The 26,085-nt window shown below is 44.1% G+C and overlaps 1 long non-coding RNA gene across 3 annotated transcripts in view; it reads right to left on the bottom strand.

The window, feature by feature from the left end:
• The window catches only part of LOC138427849 (uncharacterized), a 70,430-nt gene that overhangs the window by 21,635 nt on the left and 22,710 nt on the right, over window positions 1-26,085 (bottom strand). For 2 of the 3 annotated variants that reach the window (XR_011252196.1, XR_011252197.1), the window contains exon 3: window positions 1,313-1,398. The exons of the other annotated variant lie outside the window; for it this stretch is intronic. This is a non-coding gene — a long non-coding RNA (uncharacterized lncRNA). The remainder of the gene's footprint in view (window positions 1-1,312; window positions 1,399-26,085) is intronic. 3 annotated transcript variants of the gene reach the window in all.

Genomic DNA, 26,085 nt, shown 5'->3' with positions numbered 1-26,085 from the left:
GAAAAAGAAGAGGAAAAAGCTTAGAACTTTTAGAGGAAGTTTACAACTTTAGAACTTTTAGAACTAGTTAGAACTTTTTAGAGGAAAAACTCTCCAAACTAGTTTTTCTTAGGGAAGAAAAACAAGGTGAGAGAATTAACTCTACCAGTTCCCAAGCCTTATTTTAAAGACGGTGTAGTAACTATAAAAACTGTAGTTAACTAAGAGAGTGTAGTATTGGTCTGAGGATACATAAATGAAACTACAAAACAGGAGAATTCGGGACTAGACACGTGCATATATAGATCTGATGTATGAAAGGCGGTACTGCAGACGAGTGGGAAAAGGGTGGTCTTTTAACAAGTTGTAATGGAACAATTGGGTATTTGTGGAGAAAACTGCCAATGGACCCCTAACTCATGCCATATGTAAAAATCAACTCCCAGAAGATTATAGAGCTAAATGTGAAAGACAAAACTATAAACTTTCAAAAGAAAATAAAAGAGATCTTTGTGACCTTGGGGTAGAGAACGATTTCTTGAACAATATGTGAAAAGCAATACCCATAACGAGTATTAAATGAATAATTACATACATATATACAAAGGGTGTGTGTATATATATATTTCATATATATATACACACACATGCTTAGAACAGTATTTGGCACTTCATAAGCACTCAGTAAAATTAGCTGTCTTAATAATAATTTGCATTATTGTTATTATTAGGCTGGGATTCTTTTCTCCTATTATATCAGAATCAAAAATGCAACCCAAAAAAAGTGTATCAGAAATTACTCAGTGATTACCAGTTAATTCAGCATTTTGTGAGCTTCTGATGACTGTGAATATCCAGGCTAAGTCAGAGGCCCCTGACCCCTAACACCCATTTTCTAAAATGGCAGGTGCTCACTTTGTCCACTACAGAACCATTGAAACTGCAACATTTCAAAGGCAGACAGGCAAACCAAGGATAAAGTTGCAAGCACCTTTCTGTACCACAATCTGTCATGCTCTAATATAAAAGTGCTTTGGGAAGCAACCTAAAAAAGAACACTTTAAATTTTGCAAATGGACGAAGTTTCCAGTGTAATGCTTGAGGTCTCATTCATAATGACCACGGATGGAGACACAGCCACAACGCAGCCTCTACACCTGCCTTCAAAATATACTCATTGGGGTGTCAGACTAGGTGAATGCCAACATCCCTCCTAATCCTAGAATGTCAGAATTCCATTGGCCAATAACACATTTAAAATGTAGGAAGTGAAACTGAAAATAATCGACAAAGATTCAATTAGAGTGTTTACTCAAAACTTTGTAAGGCCTACCCCAGCAATCCAGTGGTTAAGACTTCACCATCCAATGCAGGGGAGATGGTTCAATCCCTAGTTGGGGAGGTAAGATCCCAAGTGCCCTGTGGTCAAAAAGCAAGACATAAAACAGAAGCAATATTGTAACAAATTCAATAAAGACTTTAAAAATGGTCTACATTAAAAAAAAAAAAAGGATGGTCCACATTTTAAAAAAAACAAAAAACTTCATAGTGAGTGTCAACGCTGGAACTCTCTACTCCACGAGCCACTTACTTTGCCTTGATTGGAGGGCTTTCCTCTGATTAACTTTCTTCCAGCACTGACTTGGACTCACTTTCCTGAGAGGGTTTGATTCTTAATTTTCCAGTTTGCTCTAATGAGCTTCTCTGAGCCTGCCTCTCCAAACTAGCTGAACCAAATCTGTGCCTCCTCCTCCTATAGAGATTACATTGCAGTTCAGTTTTTCAGAATCTCCAGCTTTTTCAGATTGCAATTACCAGCTACCCTGGGCCGTCTCCATTTCAATTCCAGCCTCCATTTAAAGAAAAAGAAAGAAGAAGAAGAAGAAAAGAAGGATGATATTCCTTTCAATTAACATTTTGCAAAAGCAATCACTTCACGTCTTCAGTCTGTGTAGGGTTGGGGAATGTGAAGGGGCTCATGACATCATACAGTGGCTAAAATGAAACACTGGGAGTCGTGTCACTAGGGACAGTTCCTGCAAAACCAGAATGTCTAGTCACTTTGACCTACAGCAAAAAGTATCAAATAACTAGGACAGCGCTCGTGCAAACAGCTGATCTAGTCATTGAACCCTAACACGGTCTCTGGGTTCTCTGGAGCCACATTCAAATCAACCAATTAAAGAAGTGATCTGGGACAAGAGAGAAATTCCCTCTTTTAGTGTTTATTTTTCTTTTTTCTCAAAAGGACCTGGGAACATGGTGATGGAAGGGATAGCACTCTGACCAATGTGAGGAATTCCCAACTTAGAAAAATCAGCAGAATCTTTTCTCCCTAAGTAAGGTGAAACCAGGCTTCTCTGGTGGCTCAGATGGTAAAGAATCTGCCCACAACACAGGAGACCTGGGTTCGATCCCTGGGTTGGGAAGATCCCTTGGACAAAGGAATGACAACCCACTCCAGTATTCTTGCCTGGAGAATTCCACGGACAGAGGAGCCTGGTGGGCTATAGTCCTCAGAGTCACAAAGAGTCAGACATGACTAGCAACTAACACTTGCCAATTTTCAGATGAAACCGCTTTATCTCTTGAGCCACTGCTGCAGGAAGACAGACTCATGACAACCTCATGGGAGAGGGCCTCCTTCCTGCCAGGGTGTGGCTGGTTTGCAAAAAGACTATGATAGCATTTTAATGGGCAAAATAAAATCCCTGGTCAACAACCAGACTCCTCCTAGTCTTCTATCAGAACAGTTGTGCCAAAGAGCTGTCAGCAACTAAGGGCTCACCCAGCTGGTCTGGTGAGACCACCAGGTAGAACAAGCTGATGATTAATAAAAATAATACAATTGCTATTATTTTTGCTACTATAACTCAGTGGCAGTTCCTTTACTGAGCACTGTATTAGCTAGTTTAATAGTCCCAGTAACCCTAGAAAGAGCTTTGATGAGTATCCCCATTTTTCAAATAAAGAAACAGAGGCTTCGAGATATTACAAAATTTGCCAAGGTCACAGAACTAGAATACTGCTATGTCTGATCAACAATACATCCACGACACATCCCTCCTATGCAGCATCTCTGCCCAAGCTTTATTTTTTGACCTTCCTTCCTTCTGAATGATTGCATCAAGATGCCCTTATTTATAAGGTGTCTAAGAGTCAAGATCTAAGAACATATCCTCTCTTTATTTGGATAAAATCTCATTATTTAAAAAAATTAACATGTGATCTCTTTGGGCCCCCTACTACACCTTACTGAGCAGGTAAGGCAGGCTTTTTTGTCTGTTTTTAAACTCCCTTTGAAAATCCATTCGGTGACTAAACATTCCCAATGATTAAATTTTTAGAAGTTTCTTGCAAAACAGCAACTGACAAGATAGAGTAAGTTGACAATTTTACCCATTAGCAGAAGGAAAACAGAATTGCCATTTGTTTGGAGCAGTGTCTGAATGTGGCCTGGGAGAGGAAAATGCATTATGAAACCACAGGGACGAGAGCCAGCACCACCCCAAGTAGCTCAGAGACTCTGGGGCACAGGGAATGTTTTTGGGTGTTTTCTCTGCCTTGTCTCTACAGGCTTTTGAAAGCTAAGACCAAATACAATAAGTACTTCAGGAAGAGAGAGCCATTTGGGAAATAGACAATTTTCCTAAATTCCTTCTCTCCTAATTTTTACTCCAATTTCTAAGTAACAACATGTAATGCACGCTCTGCAGGAACTCAGAGGAGTGACCAAATCTCTGCTCCTCTACTCATTAGCTGTAGGACCTATAGGAAGTTACTTTATCAATCTGAGCCTCAGTAATTTCATCTAAAGAATGGGGATATGGGTTGAGAAAATTAAATAAAATAATACATAGAAAAAGCTTGGCATAATTCTTGATAAATATGAAGCACTGAAGGACATACAGAAAACTAAGATCATGGCATCCAGTCCCATCACTTCATGGCAAATAGATGGAGAAACAGTGGAAACAGTGTCAGACTCTATTTTTTGGGTCTCCAAAATCACTGCAGATGGTGACTGCAGCCATGAAATTAAAAGACTCTTACTCCTTGGAAGGAAAGTTATGACCAACCTAGACAGCATATTCAAAAGCAGAGACATTACTTTGTCAACAAGGGTCCATCTAGTCAAGGCTATGGTTTTTCCAATGGTCATGTATGGGTGGAGAGTTGGACTATCAAGAAAGCTGAGTGCAGAATTGGTGTTTTTGAACTCTTGTGTTGGAGAAGACTCTTGAGAGTCCCTTGGACTACAAGGAGATCCAAACCAGTCCATCCTAAAGGAGATCAGGCCTGGGTGTTCATTAGAAGGACTGATGTTGAAGCTGAAGCTCCAATACTTTGGCCACCTATTGTGAAGAGCTGACTCATTTGAAAAGACCCTGATGCTGGGAAAGAGTGAGGGCAGGAGGAGAAGGGGATGACAGAGGATGAGATGGTTGGATGGCATCACCAACTCAATGGACATGGATTTAGGTGGACTCCAGGAGTTGGTGTCTGATGTCTCTCAGACATGACTGAGAGACTGAACCGAACTGAAGGACATAATTCTCATTTCTATCATTTCAGTTCAGGTCAGTTCAGTTGCTCAGTCGTGTCCAACTCTTTGCAACCCCATGAATCGCAACACGCCAGGCCTCCCGGTCCATCACCAACTCCCAGAGTTCACTCAGACTCATGTCCATCGAGTTGGTGATGCCATCCAGCCATCTCATCCTCTGTCGTCCCCTTCTCCTCCTGCCCTCAATCCCTCCCAGCATGAGTCTTTTTCAGTGAGTCAGCTCTTCGCATGAGGTGGCCAAAGTACTGGAGTTTCAGCCTTAGCATCATTCCTTCCAAAGAACACCCAGGACCGATCTTCTTTAGAATGGACTGGTTGGATCTCCTTGCAGTCCAAGGGACTCTCAGGAGTCTTCTCCAACACCACAGTTCAAAAGCATCAATTCTTTGGCGCTCACCTTTCTTCACTGTCCAACTCTCACATCCATACATGACCACTGGAAAAACCATAGCCTTGACTAGATGGACCTTTGTTGGCAAAGTAATGTCTCTGCTTTTGAATATGCTGTCTAGGTTCTAGGTTGGTCATAACTTTCCTTCCAAGGAGTAAGAGTCTTTTAATTTCATGGCTGCAATCACCATCTGCAGTGATTTGGGAGCCCAAAAAATTAAAGTCTGGCACTGTTTCCACTGTTTACCCATCTATTTGCCATGAAGTGATGGGACCAGATGCCATGATCTTGGTTTTCTGAATGTTGAGCTTTAAGCCAAATTTTTCACTCTCCTCTTTCACTTTCATCAACAGGCTTTTTAGTTCCTCTTCACTTTCTATCATAAGGGTGGTGTCATCTACATATCTGAGGTTATTGATATTTCTCCTTCTCCTGGCCATCTTGATTCCAGCTTCTGCTTCTTCCAGCCCAACGTTTCTCATGATGTATTCTGCATATAAGTTAAATAAGCAGGGAGACAATATACAGCCTTGACCTACTCCTTTTCCTATTTGGAACCAGTCTGTTGTTCCATGTCCACTTCTAACTGTTGCTTCCTGACTTGCATATAGGTTTCTCAAGAGGCAGGTCAGGTGGTCTGGTATTCCCATCTCTTTCAGAATTTTCCACAGTTTATTGTGATCGACACAGTCAAAGGCTTTGGCATAGTCAATAAAGCAGAAATAGATCACTAGTAAACTTTAATATTTGATAAAAATTTGTGAATAAGGCATAACTGATACAAACTGTAATACACCACCTTTTCATTAAAGCTGGCATTTTGGTAGCCATATTGCTATAAAAGCTACCACTTACCACCTCTCAATTCTCCACCATGCCAGGTGATAGGAGAGATGTTTTAGACTATGATTTATCCATCTCCCATCATGCAATTCACTCAGTCCTTTTGGTTTGATCTCCGTGATATGGACCGAATCCATCTCGTCTCCCTTTCCACGCCTCCATCATGTCTTGTCAGGAAGTTTGCTGTAGTCTCCCAGGTGACTTTGCTAACTTTCGTACTACACAGTCCATTCCATATTCTGCGCCAGAGTAACCCTCTAAAACACAAATCATGTTACTTCCTGCTAAGAGTCTTTAGTAATCCCATATAATCTGCAGGATAAAGTGGAAACTCTTTAGCATGTATAGGAAGCTCCATCTGATACAAACTCTGGTGAAACTCTTCTGATTTGTTTATTTGTTTTCCCTTCAATAACCTTCTTTTTAAAATGTACAGAATTCCCTAAACACATGTTGTTAAAAGCACATATATATAAGTCTTCCTTTAAAACTCAAAAAACTTTTTTTTTTCTTTTTCCTTTTTTTTTTTTTTGGCCAGGCAGCTTGCAGTATCTTAGTTCCCAGACCAGGGATTGAGTTATGATAGCACACAGTCCTAACCACTGAACCGCCAGGGAATTTCCTCATGAGAACTCTTTGAAGCTTATTATTTTTATAAACTCTTACTAGTCCCTCCTTACTTATAAGGAACCAGGACAAAAGAAAAGGGGGGAAAAAAAAAACAGAAGAAGAAATTGGGTCCCTGGTCAGAACTCTGCACACTGCTTTCACTGCCAAGGTCCTAGATTCAATCCCTGGTCAGGGAACAAAGATCCTCACAAGCCAAAAACAAAGGTAGGAACCAGGGGGACTAGGTCAGGTAACTAACTTGCCCAGGTCACACAGCTTGTTGCATGGTCAAGATCTGAACCAGGCTACACGATCTGTGCTCTCATTCCATCTATCTTCCTCGAGTGCTCTCTACCAGCAGCATTTGACTAACACCTTGACTAACACCTCACATTCACACCTCAACTCAAGAAACACCTCTTATGTGACCCTTCTTCTGGATCCCAGCTCAGAACAGACCGCTCCTGTTATCGTGACTCTTCTGCGGCTTGTATAGTTGTCTGTCCTAGTACCTGTCATTCCCTAGTGTGCAGTTGTATGAATATTTAACATGCCTCTCTCCCTTCCTAGACTATAAATCCTTAAGAATGGGAAGAGTGTTTATTATTCTTTGCACCCTAAATGTTTAGCACAGTGTCAAGCACATAATAGGTGTTTAATAAATGTTTGCAGGATAAATGGTTAAAAGAATGGAGTTGGTGATGGACACGGAGGCCTGGCGTGCTGCGATTCATGGGGTTGCAAATAGTCGGACACGACTGAGCCACTGAACTGAACTGAACAAGTTTACAGTAAGTTAGTTGCTTTAATGGAAACAATGATGTAAAAATAAAATGAGTTTTTAAGGCAATTAAATCAATTTAAATTACTTGGGAACCAAACCCACTCAGTGTATTTTCCCCAAACTTTACCCCTCAGACAAAAGATTCTTTTCTCTTCCTTTTCAGGACCTATTTTATTAAAAAGGTAGCCCGTATTTGCTGCCTCATCAGCAAACCAGAGCTGTTTCATAAAAAAGAACAGAAAGGAATCACTGTACTTTTTCATACTTTTCTTATACTATTTATATCCTGTAATGTGAGATAGCTTTTTCTCTCTCCTTTCCCATTAGATCTGAAGATCTCAAGGAGAAGAGAGACCTTGAGCATAAGTACTTTAACATCTCTGCAGCCTCTACAAAGGAGCCTTCAACATGCTAAGTACTTAATGACTGTTTATCGAATAAGTGAAAGAAATGAAATAAGCAAGTAAACTAGCTACTACCCAATGCCTCCTGAAGCATATTACTGAGATGTACTAGGTTTTAAAATTTTATTTGATGCCAAAGGTTAATGATCCTCTTTAGACTTAAGCTGCTGGAATCATTTAATTTTTCTGTACTTGATCCAGATGTGAAATTCCAACCAACATCAAATGAAAGCTTGATTAAACAGATCAAGAACAACATGTGTGATAGATGTGAATTCCCTCTAGGGTGAGATGTAGGTCTGGAAACCAGAAGACTTGACTCTACAGAGCTCAAAGTTCTTGAAAGAGCCTATGTCCTATGCCTAAAGAAAAACAATGTATACTTCATCTCCCAAAGAAGAAACAGGTCAAGTTCAGAGACACAGAAGTATCTAGATCAAGTCACCAGATTCTGAGTCTTCCTTTCCTCCTTGATATTTCCCATTCCTTAATTTATTTTTCCTCTTAAATTTTGTATTTATTCCCACCACAAGAAAAAATGGAGAATTTAACAGTATTGTGAAAATAGCTCTAAACTAAGGAAGCAAAAGGACAAAGCAGTTTCAGCTTCCAGGATTATTCTATCTTCTCAGAAGCTCTTGCTGCCCTTGAAGCTGGTTTCCTGGAGCAGCGAAGATTCCTGGGATTCTGCAAGCAAGCTCGAGTTATCTGGTGAGTGATCAGAAGGCTCCTGGGAGGAGGCCCAGCTGGGATTTCTTCCAAACCATGTCTGCACCACCTGTAACTCTTCACTGCATATGCTTGCCAGAAGATCGTCCCAAGTCCAGGGGGATGGGGAAAGTTGCCATTCCATAAAGAACCACCAGCCAGCTTTGGCAGAGAAAGGCATCCTTATGCATTGGGAAGGAGTCAGAGCTTCCAGCTAAGGGCACCTCGCCAGCCCTGGTATGCAGTTCTGGGACTTGTGCCCACCAAGCCTGCCCCAACTTGCCCAGGAGAGAGAGAGGCCAGGGAACGATGCAAAAGGTGTTCTCTCCCCAACCCCCTCCAGTTCCAGCCAGCTCCAGGCTCCTTTGAAGTCCTGGGCCAGAAGACATGGCCAGTACTGATGCTGAAGTTTTTTTCCATGAGCCTCTGGTATTTGAGTTCTCTTTCTCTCTGTCTCTGAGTCTGGAAGGCAGACCAATGTAAATCAAAAAGCAGAGGCTTTGGAAGCAGATAAACCTTGATTCAAATCCTGGCTGGGACATGCACTAGGTTTACAAGCCCACCAAAATTATTTGATTTCTCTGAATCTTGGCATTCTTATTTCTGCAATATCATTAATCTAACCCAGAATTTCTCAAACTCAGCACTCTTGACATTTTAGACTGGATACATTTTTGTGGGTTGGGGCAGGGGTGGGGGATGGGGGTCTGTCCTGTGCATTATAAAATGTTTAACAGCATCCCTGACCTACCTATTAGTTACTAGTCACTCTTCGCCTTCTGACTGTGACAATCAAAAACAATTCTAGACTGGCTGATGTAGGGCTAAATTGCCCAGTCAAGAATCAGTCACCTCATCTCATCCTTACGATTGCTGTTTGTATACATATTATTGCAAATATAGAGTATGATTGTTGCGGTTGTTTACTCTCTAAGTTGTGTCTGACTCTTTTGCAAACCATGGACTGTAGCCCGCCAGGCTCCTCTCTCCATGAGATTTTCCAGGCAAGAATACTGGAGTGGGTTGCCATTTCCATCTCCAGGGGATCTTCCCAACCCAGGGATCAAACTTGAGTCCCCTGCACTGGCAGGCAGATTCTTTACCCCACTGAGCCCTCAGGGAAGCCCATAGAGTATGACACCTGTGAATGAGTGAATGAAAAGCACCCCAGAATTACTAACTCCCATAACAGATGTCATCACTGCCCCTCCCAGATCTCCTTAGCATCCACCTCCACACACTGATGGCTGCTTCTAATGATCACCTGGACTCCCTGGCCTTGGGAATATGATTAGTCAGTAAACAGGGCAGCCCTTAACTACTGACAGGCAAGGAGTTGGTGAGATAAACACTCTAGCCTCCGAGTCCTTTAGCTGAGAGAATTGTGTTCTAAATTCCCCAGTGGGCTCAGGCTCCATGGCCAGGGTGGCAGCTGGCTACATAACACATCTCTTCTCTTTCTTCACTTTCTTGCTCTCCCACAGTACCTCTTAGTGTCACTTCCCAAACTCTTTGCACAACTTCTCCCATCTTGCGTGTGTTTCTATATTCCAGTAATTAATATATAAACACTGTGACTATTATTTCTGTAAATGCCCTGCCTTGTTAATTCATTGGACTTCTCATGAGTATTTACTCAGGTCACAGTATTTGAAAAAAAAAAAAAATTTTTTTTTTTAATACTGCAAATAAGCTACTGTCCTTCTCTGGAGACTGCTGAAAATAATGATCAACACATCCCAGACAGTCTCAGTGCAGGTAAAACAATGAGTCTAGGATCGTCACTTCTCACTTGGCCCTGAGCCCGATCTACCCACCACAATGCTGCCACACAGCTTCTTCTGAAATCACATCAGTTCACGTCTGCCATGAGCCCAGCCGTCTCTGCTGCTGTAACATCAGGACCTAAAACCACTTGGCACATGGTGGGTACCCAGGAATACCCACTGAATTACTGAATGAATATGATTCTTGTGCTTACAATCTTTGGATGCCATGTTATCAGTAAAAGACAAAGATCAAATTCTTTGAAACAGTATACAAGGCAGGGTCTTGGTGACTTGGTCTCTGCCTCCCTCTCCAACTTCACTCCTCACCACTTACCCATTCTACTTTACCCCAAAATACACACATGCACTGTTCGTTAGCTGTCCCATACTATCTGCGATTCCTAGAAGGGTATGTTCTTTTTACAGCTGTGCTGCTCTCAACTGGGGATCTCTTTGGGTTTTCTCCCTATAGACACCTTCCGGTTCTTCTTGGGGCTGTTCAACTCTGACTTCCTCAGGGTGGGGAGGTGGAGGGTCTCCCTGATCTTTTTGAGTAAAGATAGCCCTTCTCTCCTCCCATTAGGCTATTGTCCTATGGGGGTCGCTTCTTAATCTGACCCATCAGAGAGAGTACCTTGAAATTCAGGGCCATGTCCTGGATTTGGAGGTATACCCAATGTCTGATATATTTCACATGCTGAGAAAATAAAGTGTGTGCATTAATCAAAGGATTTGATTGTTCTCTGTATTAATAGTCTAAAGAGGCTTTAGTGTGTGAATTAACCAGGATTCTCCAGAGAAGCAGAACCAATAGGATATATATAGATGTATAGAAAGAGATTTATTCTGAGGGATTGGCTCACATGATTATAGAGGCTGAGAAGTCCCACCATCTGCCGTCTGCAAGCTGGAGACCCAGAAAAGCTGGTGGCGTAATTCAAGTCCAAACCCAAAGGCCTGAGAACCAGAGTAAATCCCCCTCTGAGTTGGAAGGCTTGAGAACCAAGAACGCTGATATCTGAAGGCAGGAGAAGATGGATATACTCTCAGAGAGAAAATTCTTTCTGTCACCATTCGGTTCTATTAAGGCCTTCAAATGATTGCATGTGGCCCACTGATATTGGTGGGAGAGATCTTCTTTACTCAGTCTACTGATTCAAATATGTATCTCCTTCCCAATCATCCTCACAGACGCACTCAGAAATAGTATTTTATCAACCATCTGAGCATCTCTTAACTCAGTTGACACATAAAATTAACCATCACAGTATGTAACCTTCATTCCCTTAAATCAGCTACTAATTTCTCCATAGAAAGAATTTTCGATAAATCCCAGGGATTCCCTGACTGCTCACCAGAAAGATAAACCATAGGTACATGAACCACAAATATCTAAGCCTCTTAGAGTTACGATTTAGCTATACTAATAATGGGAAGAAACTACTGCCTTGGCCAAGGAAGAATGTGACCTACCACCCAAGCTTGAGAAGGCTCAGTGTACGAACACACTCCTCCTACACTGTACAAGCAAGTGGGGCCTGTCATAACAGCCCAGGAAAGCTGTTTTGAAGGTGTGCTCTTCACTGAACTGAGCCCTTGCAGCCTAGAAGAACATCTTCAAGATGGGATTCTTACAAATTCCACACCAGAGTTTCTGGTTAGGACTAGTGAGCTGGCTTCATGGAAACAGAAGGTAGAAAATAAGGACAGAAGAAGATGTACTGGGTCTGCTCCAAAGGCCCAATTATCCTCTTTAGAGAGAAGGCTCTAGCTGGGACAAAGTGACCCCTTCCCCGCACCTCCCTATTACAATCTTCCACCCTCACCTTCCCAAAACAAAACTTATTGAATGCTCCAGGCATTTCCTTTCGAAAACAGCCCTGAGACTTGAATAACATTTAATTGTACGAAGAAAAAATCATAATGGCAATGAAGAACATTAGAGGACAGTTTTCATAATATTGATTCAATCATGCAAGCACAAAGTGTCTACTTATGTAACCACCTCATACACTAAGAGGGGCTTCTTTGTCCCTGAAGATAATATTTATAAGGTGTACCAAGACAAAGTCAAATGCTGAATATGGTCTCTAAAAAATGATAGACACTGACATGACATGAAATCTCCTGAATCCTGTCAGTAAGATAACTGAGGTTTCTCTTGCTGAGCTAAGAATCAACCAAATTTATTTTCAACGAAGTAGGAGACACAGGTCTTCTACCATCTTCTACCTGGACCATCTTCAACTATATTTCCAACTTGCTAACCTTTGAATATCCTATTGACATCTTGTTTATTTCAAAAAAGTAGTATTCTACCACTACCTAATGCCCCCAGTTCTCCAAGCCTTTCAATCATCAGACCCTCTCTCTTCCCTTACAGAAACTAAAATGAAATATAAATTTTGTTTTTTCTTCCTCTGTTTCTACTTGACCATCAGTTCAGTTCAGTCACTCAGTTGTGTCTGACTCTTGGCGACCCCATGAATTGCAGCACGCCAGGCCTCCCTGTCCATCACCAACTCCCAGAGTTCACTCAGACTCTCGTCCATCGATCAGTGATGCCATCCAGCCATCTCATCCTCTGCCGTCCCCTTCTACTCCTGCCCCCAATCCCTCCCAGCATCAGAGTCTTTTCCAATGAGTCAACTCTTCGCATGAAGTGGCCAAAGTACTGGAGTTTCAGCTTTAGCATCATTCCTTCCAAAGAAATCCCAGGGCTGATCTCCTTCAGAATGGGCTGGTTGGATCTCCTTGCAGTCCAAGGGACTCTCAAGAGTCTTCTCCAACACCACAGTTCAAAAGCATCAATTCTTCAGCGCTCAGCCTTCTTCATAGTCCAACTCTCACATCCATACATGACCACAGGAAACACCATAGCCTTGACTAGACAGACCTTTGTTGGCAAAGTAATGTCTCTGCTTTTGAATATACTATCTAGGTTGGTCATAACTTTGCTTCCAAGGAGTAAGTGTCTTTTAATTTCATGGCTGCAATCATCATCTGCAGTGATTTTGGAGGCCAAAAAATAAAGTCTGACACTGTTTCCACTGTTTCCCCATCTATTTCCTGTGAAGTGATGGGACCAGATGCCATGATCTTGGTTTTCTGAATGTTGAGCTTTAGGCCAACTTTTTCACTCTCCTCTTTCATTTTCATCAAGAGGCTTTTTAGTTCCTCTTCACTTTCTGCCATAAGGGTGGTGTCATCTGCACATCTGAGGTTATTGATATTTCTCCCGGCAATCTTGATTCCAGCTTGTGCTTCTTCCAGCCCAGTGTTTCTCATGATGTACTCTGCATAGAAGTTAAATAAGCAGGGAGACAATATACAGCCTTGACATACTTCTTTTCCTATTTGGAATCAGTCTGTTGTTCCATGTCCACTTCTAACTGCTGCTTCCTGACCTGCATACAGATTTCTCAAGAGGCAGGTTAGGTGGTCTGATATTCCCATCTCTCTCAGAATTTTCCACAGTTTATTGTGATCCACACAGTCAAAGGTGTTGGCATAGTCAATAAAGCAGAAATAGATGTTTCACATGATAACATATACTATCCCAACTATACTTCCACAGTATAATCTAAGTAGCACAGAGGAGTCTCCTTAATTCAACAGGTAATTATTTATGATCCGTTTCCAGGAGCTAGTCAATTCAAGACCATGAAAGTTCCATGTGGAAATAAGTGCAAAGATTGAAATTTTCTCAGAAAAAAAAAAAAAAATCACCGAACTACCAAATGCCTAAGCTGGAAGAAATCTCCAGATACCACAAAATTAGTTAGCTCACTCAATGGTTGAAGATACTTTCTTAAAAGTCAGGGAAGACATTTGAGATGCTCAAGTCCCAATAACAGAGAAGATGAGCCATGTCAGGACTCAAGTTTCCTGACACTCACACTATGCTCCACAGTACCTGTCATCAAGTCTTCCCATTACTGAATCCCTCAGTTTCCCAAATCAGCTGGCCTGGCACTGGTGGTCCCAAGCATTGCCAATATGTTTTAATCAACAGAAAAGAGACAATCTCCAGGAAGAGTTCAATGTCCTTTTCCTTGCAAGTACTAAATCATCCCTTGTCTCTTGGTTTTATTTTAGTCGCTAAGCTATGTCCAACTCTTTTGCAACCCCATGGACTGGAGCCCACTGGGCTCCTCTGTCCAGGCTCCTCTTGCCTCTGATTTCCCAGGCAAGGATACTAGAGTGGGTTGCCATTCCCTTCTCCAGGGGATCTTCCCAACCCAGGGATCAAACCCACATCTCTTGCATTGGCAGGCAAGTTCTTTACCACTGAGCCACCAAGGCAGCCCTTCTCACGTCTCTTTCCTACCAATACATACATGTGGGCTTTATCAGAATGCTCAAAAAGTTTTTATCCAGAACCATACAGATATTGAATTAAGTAATTAGGGACAGAGTAGAGACTGGATCCCACTTCTCCTGACTCTGTAGAGGATAATTTCCACTCCTTTGAAGTCTCCCATATCCCAATGTTCCTTCAGAGTGATCTCAAAGAGGAAATGATGCACTCCCACATTTGAGATTCAAACTCATCATTCTAAAGCCAAGATGCTATATATTACCCCCTCCTACATGTCTAACATTAGCCAAGACAATCTCCTGGAACCTTCCTGGGACCAACTTTTCCTGCTAAAGACAAACATGAATCTAGCTAAAGTAACTGCTACTGCTGTTATAAAAATATATTATTACTTGTAGGACTCCACAGAATAGGAGGCAATTCTTTTTTTTATGCGCTGTAGTAACAAGGATGGTTAAATGTCATCTTTATTTTGACCATATTTCAGGGGAAGGCATTAATGCCACATTCTACCTAAATAGGTTTTTATGATACCAAAGACCAGTGCCTTTCCCTGTTATTTTCTGTTGATGGACAAAAGGCTCCAAAATGGTTTTAAAAAAATAGTGCAACCAAAATGGGTTTTAAAAAAATAGTGCACTTGAGATTGAGTGCAATCTCAAGGGAAAAACTCAAATTCTGACAAAAAACTATAGGGTAAGGAACTTGGCAAAATTGTATCAATAACACTAGTGATTTAAACTTGGTTTTAACTTTAACTCATGGTTCTGACACTTTCCATCTCAAAAAATCTCCATCCTTGACTAATAACCTCAAATTCTATGTGGTTTTCTTACTCTTTGGAATGTCAGGCCTAGTATGTGATGAATAGCCCAGGCTTTACACAGTTCAGCAGGTGAATTCAGACAAATGGTATGCCCAGAAAGACAGTTCTTTTACCAAAAAGAGAAAATAAAGAAATGTTCCTGCTTATGTTATGCTGGTAAAGAGAGTATGATTCAGCACAGCTTGTTTAGAAAGTACAATGGTGAAACCAAGTCAGAGCCGAAAGACTTTCCATCCCTTTAACAGTCAATTCCAGAAATAACACCTAGAAAGATAGTATTAGTAAGATGTTCATTCCAGTGGAAGCCAGAATGGGGGATAAGGCGGCAGAGGGGTGGTTATACACGTGAGAAAATGAAGATGTCCATTACCCTGTTGACTGAACCAGGAGAAGGGCTGAGCGGCAAAAACTGGGGGGAAAAAACTCCACGCCCAACAATAGAGATGCGATGCAGTAAAACAGTGCCCATTTGATTAATAAGTATAAACAGTAATTATGAAACCTGTGTAGAAACCTAGAAAAATATTTTGAATGAAATACTAGGGAACACAAAGTAGTTATCATCTTAGTCCATTTGGGCTGCTATAGCAAAGTAGTATAGACTGGGTAGCTTTTAGCAACAGAAATTTATTTCGCACAGTAGTCTGAGAAGCCCAAGATCCAGGTGCCAGCATAGTCGTGTTCTGGTGAGAGCCCTCTTTTCCATTCATTGGTGTCACATGGTGAAGGGCTTAGGAATCTCTCTGGAGCCTTTTTGTAAATATGGCACGGGGATTTTTTGTTTTCTCAAGTGGGATATAGTTTCTCGACCAGGGATTGAACTCGAGACTCCTGCATTGAAAGGCGAGTTCTTCTAGACCACCAGGAAAGTCCCCTCTCTGGAGCCTCTTTTATAAGGTCATTCATGGGGGCTCCACCTTTATGGCTTAAGTACCTCCCAAAGGCCCACCTCCTAATACCATCACATCAGGCATTAGGATTTCAACATATGAATTTTAAGGAGCCACAGACACTCAGACCATAGCAAGTATGTATATTTCAATTGCAATAATTTGAAAAACTGCCATTGTCCTGCCTATAAGCTTTCATCACTGGTTCCCTACTGCCACCAAGTTTAGCACATGTCGTGTCCAGCTCTTTTGCAACTCCAGGGGCTGTAGCCAGCCAAGCTCCTCTGTCCATGGGATTTCCCAGGCAAGAATACTGGAGTAGATAGCCATTCCCCTCTCCCGGGGATCTTCCCAACCCAGGGACTGAACCCTCATCTCCTGCACTGGCAAGCAGCTGAGCCATAGCCTCCCTAAAAATGGCTACTAGGTCCTGTTTTGTTTGGTCGCCCCATCCTCTAAGAGCTCTAGTTCTATTTAGAAACCTTTGAAATTGCCCAAACATGTCACTCTTCTGCAATGAGCTGAATCATTACTTCTTCAAGAGGGTTTCATGACCTTCCTTACTAGAAGACTCCCCTTCTCAGCGTTTTCACACTGCACTGCAATTGCCTATGTACGCTTCAGCTACCCCAAGAGGACAGAGAGCTCACTTCTAGAACTGAGGTCTTGTCTCCTTTACTCCCATCTCTATCCCACCACAGTGCCTGGCGTGCAGAGGGGAGATCCACAAATCACACATCTAAGCACACAACAGGTGCATAAAACAAGCTAACAAGCTGAGGAAATATGTTTTATTCCCTTGCCTCAGCTAACAGACCTTCATAATGACCTGGAAGATCAAGTTCAAGTCTCAAACCCCTCAGAGTTCCTCAGTGAGCAAGAGAAGGGGGTCCCTAACCCAAGGCCATACTCCATCTCCTCCAACCCCTGGCTCTCTCCCACATTGCGAGGGGCCTTGTTCACACATACACAGACCCCTCGGACCGTATGTCCAAGCTGTACCCACCGCCCCTGCCACAACTGCCTCTTCAAGCCCCTCAGAACTCAGAGTGTACACCAACATCATGGTGGACTCCTGGGAAGTCAGGCCTAGAGAATAAGCTTGGGTGCAGAAGCGGGTGCAGGGCTATGTGGGCAGGAATTCAGGGTCCTGGCACCTGAAGTACATAGGGGCATGGGCTCTGAATGGAACATAGTTCCTCAGCCCTGCAGAACCCTTGCCCTGCGTGGAGGGGGCACAGTGGAAGGAGGCCCGCACAGGCAGAGCCCAGGTGAGTGCAGTCCCTTCTGAGTGTCACCAGGACCTTTTCAGAGAAGATGCCCAGAAAGAAACCCCTGATGCAATTTCTCCGTGGTCCAGTGGTTAAGGTTCCACACTTCCAATTCAGGAGTGCAGGTTCAGTCCCTGATTGCGGAACTAAGCCATGTAGTGTGGCCAACACATTGTTTAAAAAAATAAAATGAAGCATTTTTAAAGCATTTTAAAAGAAGAAGAAAAAAAAACACCAAGAACATGAGCATACATGTCCCCTCCCTGAAATGTGGGCTTTTCAACTGAAACAGCCCTCCAGACCCACCGAGGATGACCATCCCATAGACTGCCAAGCACCAGGAAGATGCCGCATGACACACTGAGACATCGGGAAGGGCACAACAAGGTGACCCGGGGAGACTTCTCAGCCCTCTCCTGCACTCATTTGGTAAATTAGAGAAGAGAGCGAAAACTGGAAGGGACTCTAGGCTCACATTATCTCTGGATGATTTGCTCCATGTAAATAATAAGAACTTTATGGTAGCAAGCAGATTGTACATTATCATTAGTATGAGTTCAGCCTGCTTTATGGCTCCTCAGCTGGTTGGAAACATATTTTTAGTTCTAATATCAAAATGTGTCAGAATTTGCTTTGCTAAAGCCAACAGAATGATACAGGTCAGATCAATTATTATGAAAAATTCAATTAAGAAAGTGCCATATGTGGCACTATAAAAAAGACCGCAACAGCACATATGGCTGAAAAGAAGCGGTGACATCAACATCATCCTGTCCTTCAGTCCTTGTCACTGTGGCCACTCAGAATGGGAAACCTCCCGCATCCTTCTCCATGCCAGCCTCATCCTCTCCTCCATGTCCCCAAACCTCCTATTTTCTTCCGTCACCCCAAACCAGGCCACCAGGCAACCAGTTTAACTCTGCTGTCTGCAGAGGACTTGGTGAACAGGGCTTTGGTATCTTCCTCTGTGGCTGTGTGTGGAGTTGTTTTTTAGTCACCAAGCCATGTCCAACCCTTTTGTGATCCCGAGGACTACGACCCACCAGGCTCCTCTATACATGGGATTTCGTAGGCAAGAATACCGGGGTGGGTTGCCATTTACTTCTCCAGGGGATCTTCCCAGTCCAGGGATCAAACTCACATCTCCTGCATTTCCTGCATTAGTAGGCCGATTCTTTACCACTGAGCCACCAGGGAAGCCCCATTAGTATCTTCCCTGCATGAGTGGTCAGAGGTTAGGGACACCAGCTCTGGGATCCAACACACTGGATTTCAGTCCCTTTACTACTTCAGGTGACAATGAGGAATTTATTTAATCCCTTTAAGCCTCAATTCTCTTATCTAAAAATGGGGATAATAGCATCAGCTCTCTCTTGTATCTGTTTAGTAAACTAAATGAGATAATGCATGTTAAAGTACTGAGCATGGTGTCTGGCAAATAGTAAACACTCAACCTGTATTACTTATCATGTTTAGTTTTCTGTCATTGACAAGCAGCAGGTGAAGTGGAAAGGTTTCCAGTTTAAGTCAGGAAATCTGGACCTGCCACAAGCTCTAAGACTTTGCGGGTAGTCAGTTCACCTCTCTGGACCTCCATTTCCTCATCAGCAAATGGGAAGTCACCGTACCCATCTAGCAGAGTTGTTTCAGGCTTCAGTGAAATACTGCACAGGGAAAGTGCTTACAAACTATTACGTGATATGGAAGCAGAATTTAATGTAATCATCTCCAAGTTAGCCCTGAGCCTCTGGAAATACTGGGCAGATGCCATCTACACGAGTTTGTTCAGAATATGCACTGTCCAGGCAGTTGAGTAATACCTAAAAGCATCCTGAGTCTAGCAACGCAAAGCAAAAATGAGTCACAGAAACGTGGAAGCCTGAGCTCAGAAGGGTCCGGAGATACACAGCAGAGCCAGATTCAGAAAGGCATTGTCTGACTTCTTGTATTTAATAGCTTGTGCCCACCTGCTTGCTGTCCCTTCAGTCATGTCCGACCCTTTGAGACCCCATGGACTCTAGCCCACCAGGCTCCTCTGTCCATGGGATTCTCCAGGCAAGAATACTGGAGTGGGTTGCCATGCCCTCCTCCAGGGAATCTTCACACTTAATAGCTTAGCATCTTTCAAATAGATATATTTGAAAGTATAATTTTTTTAAAAGGCCCCCAAATTGATATGCAATCATATGGCTTCCTGTCAAGTCTACAGTCTATAATGATTTTGTCCCTTGAAACCAGAACCCAAGAGATAAACCAGTGTGGGGTTACTGTGCCGCACCACAATGGCTGCCGTGCTCAGGCTGGCCAGACCTGGCCTCAGAGTTTTACTGATAGAGGCAGCCAGCAATCTGACCACTTGGCTCAGGCTGTGGAATTTTTCAACCTTCTGGTCCGCAGCTCTTGGCTAACAATTACGCACTCTGCAGGCCCTTCCAGCCTGGTCATTCTCCAAAGCAAAGTGAACTGATTATTTACACACAACTCTTTCTTCTTGGCCTCTGAGGCCTGGGATGTGTTATGCATTTTTTATCCCGAATCTCTTAAGGAAAGCACTGAGGAGGTACAACACAGGACCGTGGAAAGGGGGAAAGAGCTTTGAAGAAAGTGAAAGAAAGGAGGAGGGCAGCCTCTCTGGCCTGACCCTGCTTTGCCTCTTCAGGTGAAGGAAGAGGAAGGGTGGCGTTAAGGTTGCACCAGAGCGGTTCTGAGGAGGAAGCAGTTTGGGGAAGCGGTCGCTGGCAAAGCTCAAGGCAGCTGCCAACTCCTGCAGGAGGCAGCCTCATCCGCCTGGGGATGCTTGGCCTCAACAGGCCACGGAAATGGCGGAGTCCTGCTCCTTTGGTGTCGCCAAGGGCCTGCAGGCGGTGACTCCTGGAGCAGGAGACGCAAGCACAGGCCGAGGGAGACAGGCCCCGCCGGGGTGGCGCTGGAGGCCCAGCCTCTTCTCCTCGCTCTGGTCCCCACCTCGGTTTCCTCTTAGCTGTGGCTAAAGACACAAACCACACGAAACAAAAAAGCCCTCACCTCACATGTGTAACAGCAACATTTTTATTCAGTGTGGGGGGATGAGGGGATTACAGCTAAGCACCTCCGGCCCCTGAGTCTCCTCTTCCCTGTCGGCTCGTGCCTCAGGGTTCTCTCCTCCCGGCCCTCTCCTCCCCACGTGCCCTGTGAGCTGCCGTTCTCCCTTTTGGCCTCTGGCCTCCTGCTGCCCTCTTTTTCCTGTCTCAGACCCTTTCCCTGGAAATCCCTCTCTCTCTGGCCCCCTTTTCTCTCAGTACCCCATTCTCTCTCCAGTGCTTCGTCTATCTTTCCTGCCTCCAGCCCATCCCTTTGAAATGCCCTGATGGGGACTTTCTGACTTCCATGTGTCTGGCTTCTAGGGACTTTAACCCTAGTGTAATCTTACACACGGAGCTGTCAAAAGGCCTTGATACTAGAGGAGAAAGAATAAAGGAGAGGACCGTGGTGGTTCAAGTTTAAATAAAGAAAATGAGTGTCATGATAAAACAATTTTACTAATAAACTTTTAACTTAAATTAATAAATTTATTAATAAACTTTTAAAGAATACTTCTCATATTTCTTTGTAGCCTCCCTGGAGCCTAGCATTGTGCCTAACACATGAAAAACACTAAGTAAATTATTGGTGGAGTAAGTTGACGAAAGAGTTGAAAGAACAAATAGTGAAACAAAATGTGGTTTCATTTCGTTTGAGCATGTACAGCCGTAGTGTCAAGTGAACCAGAGAACTGACATGCCCATCTTTAGAGACTCTTGGAAAACCTCTAATGAAGAAACATATTCACTAATAATTAGCATAAACATTATTAAAATCTAAATGCTGCTGCTAAGGTTTGCCCTCTTCCACAGTTTAACATTTCTCTTGTTTACTAATTTTCTTGGCAAACCCTCTTTTATAAATACACGTAGAATCCCAATTTGCAAGTTCTGTACATAAAGCCTAGGGCTCTGCACTCATCCCATGACAACACCAGGTTACTTTCCATCCCCTCTGCACCCACCTGGTTCATCCACTTGATTGATCTAACTCACCCTTTCAACAAACTTTTTATAGCTTTTTGTTTTGCCAACTTTTATGCTGTGTGCTTTACACATACCAGCTCAATGAATCCATACCACACTCCAAAGAAGGAACAGCTTTTCTCTCTGCTTTTCAGATGAGGAAACTGAGGCTGAAGCTGTTCAAGTAGGTTCACTGACCATCCAAGCTTGCCCACCTCCTTGGGGGTTCCACAACCAAGGGCTTGCAGTTTTCCTACTAGGACGGTCCAGGGCAAGCTGTCCCAGTTTGCTTGGGGCTGCAGAGTTTCCCAGGACATGGGACTCTCAATGCTAAAATGGGACAGCTAAGCTAAGTCACTTTAGTCATGTCCGACTCTGTGCGACCCCATAGACGGCAGCCCACCAGGCTCCCCTGTCCCTGGGAAAGTCTCATGCAAATTGGATGACGTGGACACCTGACCCAAGCCATGTGCTTGAGGTCACACAGCTGCTAAACATTAGAGTAGGATTCCAAGTACCCCTGGTCTGATGTCAAGGCTCTACTTTTACCTACCCTGTTTCATCCAGCCAATCTTTCATTTCTGACTGCTTCTCACAGTCACCTTGTACCCCAAATGTCACCTCACCAAAAATCTCTCTTCCCCTGAAACCAACTGTGCTGATCCCCCTCTACTGAAGTTACCCAAAAGCATCCTGAGTCACTTCCAAATCTCCCCAATTCTCCCCTCCCTTGCTGCTCCCATCACCGCCACCTTCATCATGTCTCCTGCCCCTGAATTCCTGGAGCCAAAAGGCCTCTCTGCCTCCAAGGATCCTCCCTGCACAGAACCCTGAGATGAATTCTCTAGAATGTAGACCTGAAAGAGAATCATGGGACAACCTTGCGTTGGCATGTTGAGCAGCTAAGACAAACAGAATGAAAGGGCAGAGCCCGCTCCAACACCTCATCTTCCTAACCTTTGGTGAGTGTGCCTTCCAAGGCACCTCACCCTGCCTCTCCTGTGCTTCCCCTGGGCCTCCAAGCAAGTCCAAACTGTGTATCTGGAACATTCCAGCCTCCCTGCTCTCTCTGCTCGGATAGGTTGGTCTGGCCCTCGCAGACCTCTGCTCACTTCCACACACTCTGCTCTTGTCCACCCTGCCCTCCCTCCATCACTGAGAAGGTCTTTATTGAGCATCTACCATGAGCGAATCCTCACACTGGGGAACACATCCCCAAGGAGACCCAGCCCCCCCTCAACTAAGTGGCTTGCCTGCTCCCACACATTCACCTCCTCGCAACCCATTCTCCTGACTCCTTTTCCTCATCACTTTCCAGAACACACAGTGTTTATACCGTGACTTTTGTCATTCAGGCTTTTCAGTCTCATTTTCCGTCTGCTCCATGTAGGTGGGTCTTGATTTCTTAATAAGATGGACCAGTTTCAGATGTCATAGTACTGACAAGCCTTTCTTCCTATTCCCCACAATACATCTGGCTTTCTACTGGGTATATGCTTGAGAATGACGCATTGAGCTGAATTAAATTGGTCACAACAGATTCTCTGTCACAGACAACCCTAGGCAGCAATTCTTTTTTCTCTGATTCCAGTTTACACAGCGGTCATTCTGCCAAAGAAAACCTCGACTGGATACTCTTCGCACCGCAGTCCAGGAGGGAAAGGGCTGACATCCAGTTGACCCACTAACACTGCTTTATTCTACCACCACCGGGGAGAAGCCTACCTCCCTGTCATGCTCACCCACCTCCCACAGACAGTTCAAAGAACCTAATCACCTGAATCTTCTGAATCCTCCGCCACCTTCCACCTCCTCAGCAAACGCACATTCCACCTCAAATACTGAACCACAACTTAGATTTTTAAAGTTCAAGAGTTAAGAAGAACTAGCAATTGACTCATTTCTCCTCGACTCAAAGAACTATGTGGGTTCTCTAGAGCAGCCCTGACACCCTTTGTGTGCACCAGTTCACAAAGCCAGGGCAGTCCAAGGGGATTCCTACTTCCCTAACCAAGCTGAACTGAGTACCATAAATTGCACAGCCTTGATGTGTGACCTTGAGCCAGTAAGTCATCTCACTGCTCTGGGCTCAGGAGTCTGCAGCTACAAAGGGAGGGACCGCTTCTCTGCAGGTTCTCCAGGGACCCCTGAGCACACGCATTTTCTGACTCTAATTTCCTTCTCCCTCCTGGGCTGCCTCCCCAGCACAACCTGTTCAGAAAACAACTCCAGCCCCAACAAGTCTCCTGCTACCCGCTCAGCTCTTCCATTGCCAGAATAAAAGGTAGAAAGACATTAAGTTCCAGTCTAAGAAAAGCTCATGAAAACTGCTAGTTACTCCCTCAGTCAAAGGGCAAACAAGCCCCTGGGGTTCTCAGCTGTCCTGTGGATGCTAGGGTACCCAAGGTTGGAGAAAAATGAGAAGACTGAGCAGGAACATGAAAAATGGGGAAAAACGAAAAGAGTGAGCAGGGACATTTGATCAGGTCTGGGCTCAGACACAGGAAGCCTGGCTAACAATGACCTGACACCCTCCCCACCAGAATCTGAGGGCTCTTCCTTGAAGAAGCTGAGCAAGTCGAGTCTTGGCTGCTGGCTGGGAAATGAAAAGTCATCTTCAGGAGAAAAGGCAGCTGCTGGCCACCAAGGGAGCGTGGATGTGCATGCCAAGTGTTCTCGACAGTGAGAGAAACTGACCAGCAGGGTTTGATCAGATGAGGTATGCGTTTCTCTTGATGGTTCAATGCTTTTACATTGAATATTTGGAAATATCTAAAAACCATGGCGCCTCAAAGATGGAAGACAACCTTCCCTTATAAATACAACCCCTGTTAAAGCTATTAGAGTTTGTGAATATATATTAGGAAAAACTGCACCAAGATAAGGAGAGAGCAGGGTTGGATGGTGAGCAAGAACCAAATTCCTGGCAGCCAAAGTATAATCCCATAGAAAAACGGATGCTAGCCATGCAATAGACCCTCCAGTAGACTGTGATTTGGAAAGAAGCAGCGAATGAGGACGGAGAAGGCAATGGCACCCCACTCCAGTACTCTTGCCTGGAAAATCCCATGGACAGAGGAGCCTGGTAGGCTGCAGTCCACGGGGTCTCGAAGAGTCGGACAAGACCGAGCGACTTCACTTTCACTTTTCACTTCCATGCATTGGAGAAGGAAATGGCAGCCCACTCCAGTGTTCTTGCCTGGAGAATCCCAGGGACGGGGGAGCCTGGTGGGCTGCCGTCTATGGGGTCACACAGAGTCGGACACGACTGAAGCGACTTAGCAGCAGCAGCAGCAGCGAATGAGGAGGGGTCCGGCATAACCTCAGACAACCCCTCTAGGCTCTCTGGCTTCTACCTTTCCATGTTTTGTGACTTCATTTTCATTCATTTTTTTTTTCCCCACATGTATTTACTGAACACCCGACACAAGTCAGGCGTTTTTCTCAGAACAGATGAAACAGATAAGGGTCTGCTCGAACAGACTTAAGTCAGACAATAAACAAAGGGAAAGCCCATGAATGAAGGAGATCGTTTTAGATTATACTAAATAGCCTATGAGTAAAAAAAGGCAAAGAATCATTGATGGAGAATGACCTGGTGCAAGGACTGCTTTAAAGAGAGGAGTCAAACTAGACCTCTGCAAGGAAAGCTCGGAGCTAATTTATGAGCACAGAGAAGCCAGACTTGAGAAGATGCTAGAGAAAGGCAACCTGAGCAGAGAGAAGGGAATGCAAAGGGCCCCAGGAAGAGCAGAAGGGCCGAGGGGACCTGGAGCTTGAGGGGTCTGTCTGGATATAGGAGGAGAAGGGTGGAAGCCCCAGGACAGGTCCTGTGGGCCCTTGAGAGCCACAGTGAAGGAAAATCAAAGTGGGCAGCCATCGGGTATAGTGTCACGGAGAGAAGTCTCTTCCCTGAGCTGGGGAGGCTATTTCTCCAAGGAGAGAAACTCTGGCGAGGGAGCTCAGCCCACAGGGATGTAAGCTCAGCACTTACAGTGAAGAACCACCAGATGGCTCCATGAGAAGACTGCCCAGCACCGCCTCCTGCCATTGCTGACGCCTTTCCTGTCTAAGGTAGAAGCACTTTTCCCACCAAACAAAAGCTTCTTTAGCAAACTGCCACTTTGCTTTTTTTTTTTTTCTTTTAAACAAAAGAAACCAATAGCAACCAGTACAACGGAGTGGCTCTGGTGACTTAACATCTCTGCATCCTACTGGCTGAAAGAGGAAGCTCCTACTCACCAGGGGGGCCACTAGATGATTCATTCCCAAGCTCCCACTTTTCAAAGCACTGTGCCCACCCCAACTGGCTAGGTCGCTCTCCTTTCCGGATACACAATCCTAGAAAAAGAGAACTGCCGGTAGCCAGGCCACAGGCCAAGCTCCAACTGTCCAAGAAACAGATTTGCCCAAGAAGTAATGGTTCTAGGCCTTTAGGACCTCCAGTGATGGTGTGCAAGACAACATGGGGCTGGAGGGGGAAGAGGAGCAGAATGTAAAGGCCAGGCAGGATGTTTGCTATATTATTACCAAATTTCCTCTCACTAGTATCTTTTTTTTTTTCAATAAACACAAGAACTGCTGCAGACCTCCTAACAAGCACCAGCCCTAGAAACAGAGTTATGCAATATGAAAGAAAGGGTGTCAGTGACCAGCACGCAGGTCTGGAACCAGGAAGCAAAAGTCTGCAGGACTTAT

Source organism: Ovis canadensis, chromosome 22 (genome assembly GCF_042477335.2).
Source record: "Ovis canadensis isolate MfBH-ARS-UI-01 breed Bighorn chromosome 22, ARS-UI_OviCan_v2, whole genome shotgun sequence".
Lineage (NCBI taxonomy): Eukaryota > Metazoa > Chordata > Mammalia > Artiodactyla > Bovidae > Ovis > Ovis canadensis.
Note: the sequence above shows the minus strand (reverse complement) of the source record. Positions and strands in the feature narration are given on the sequence as shown.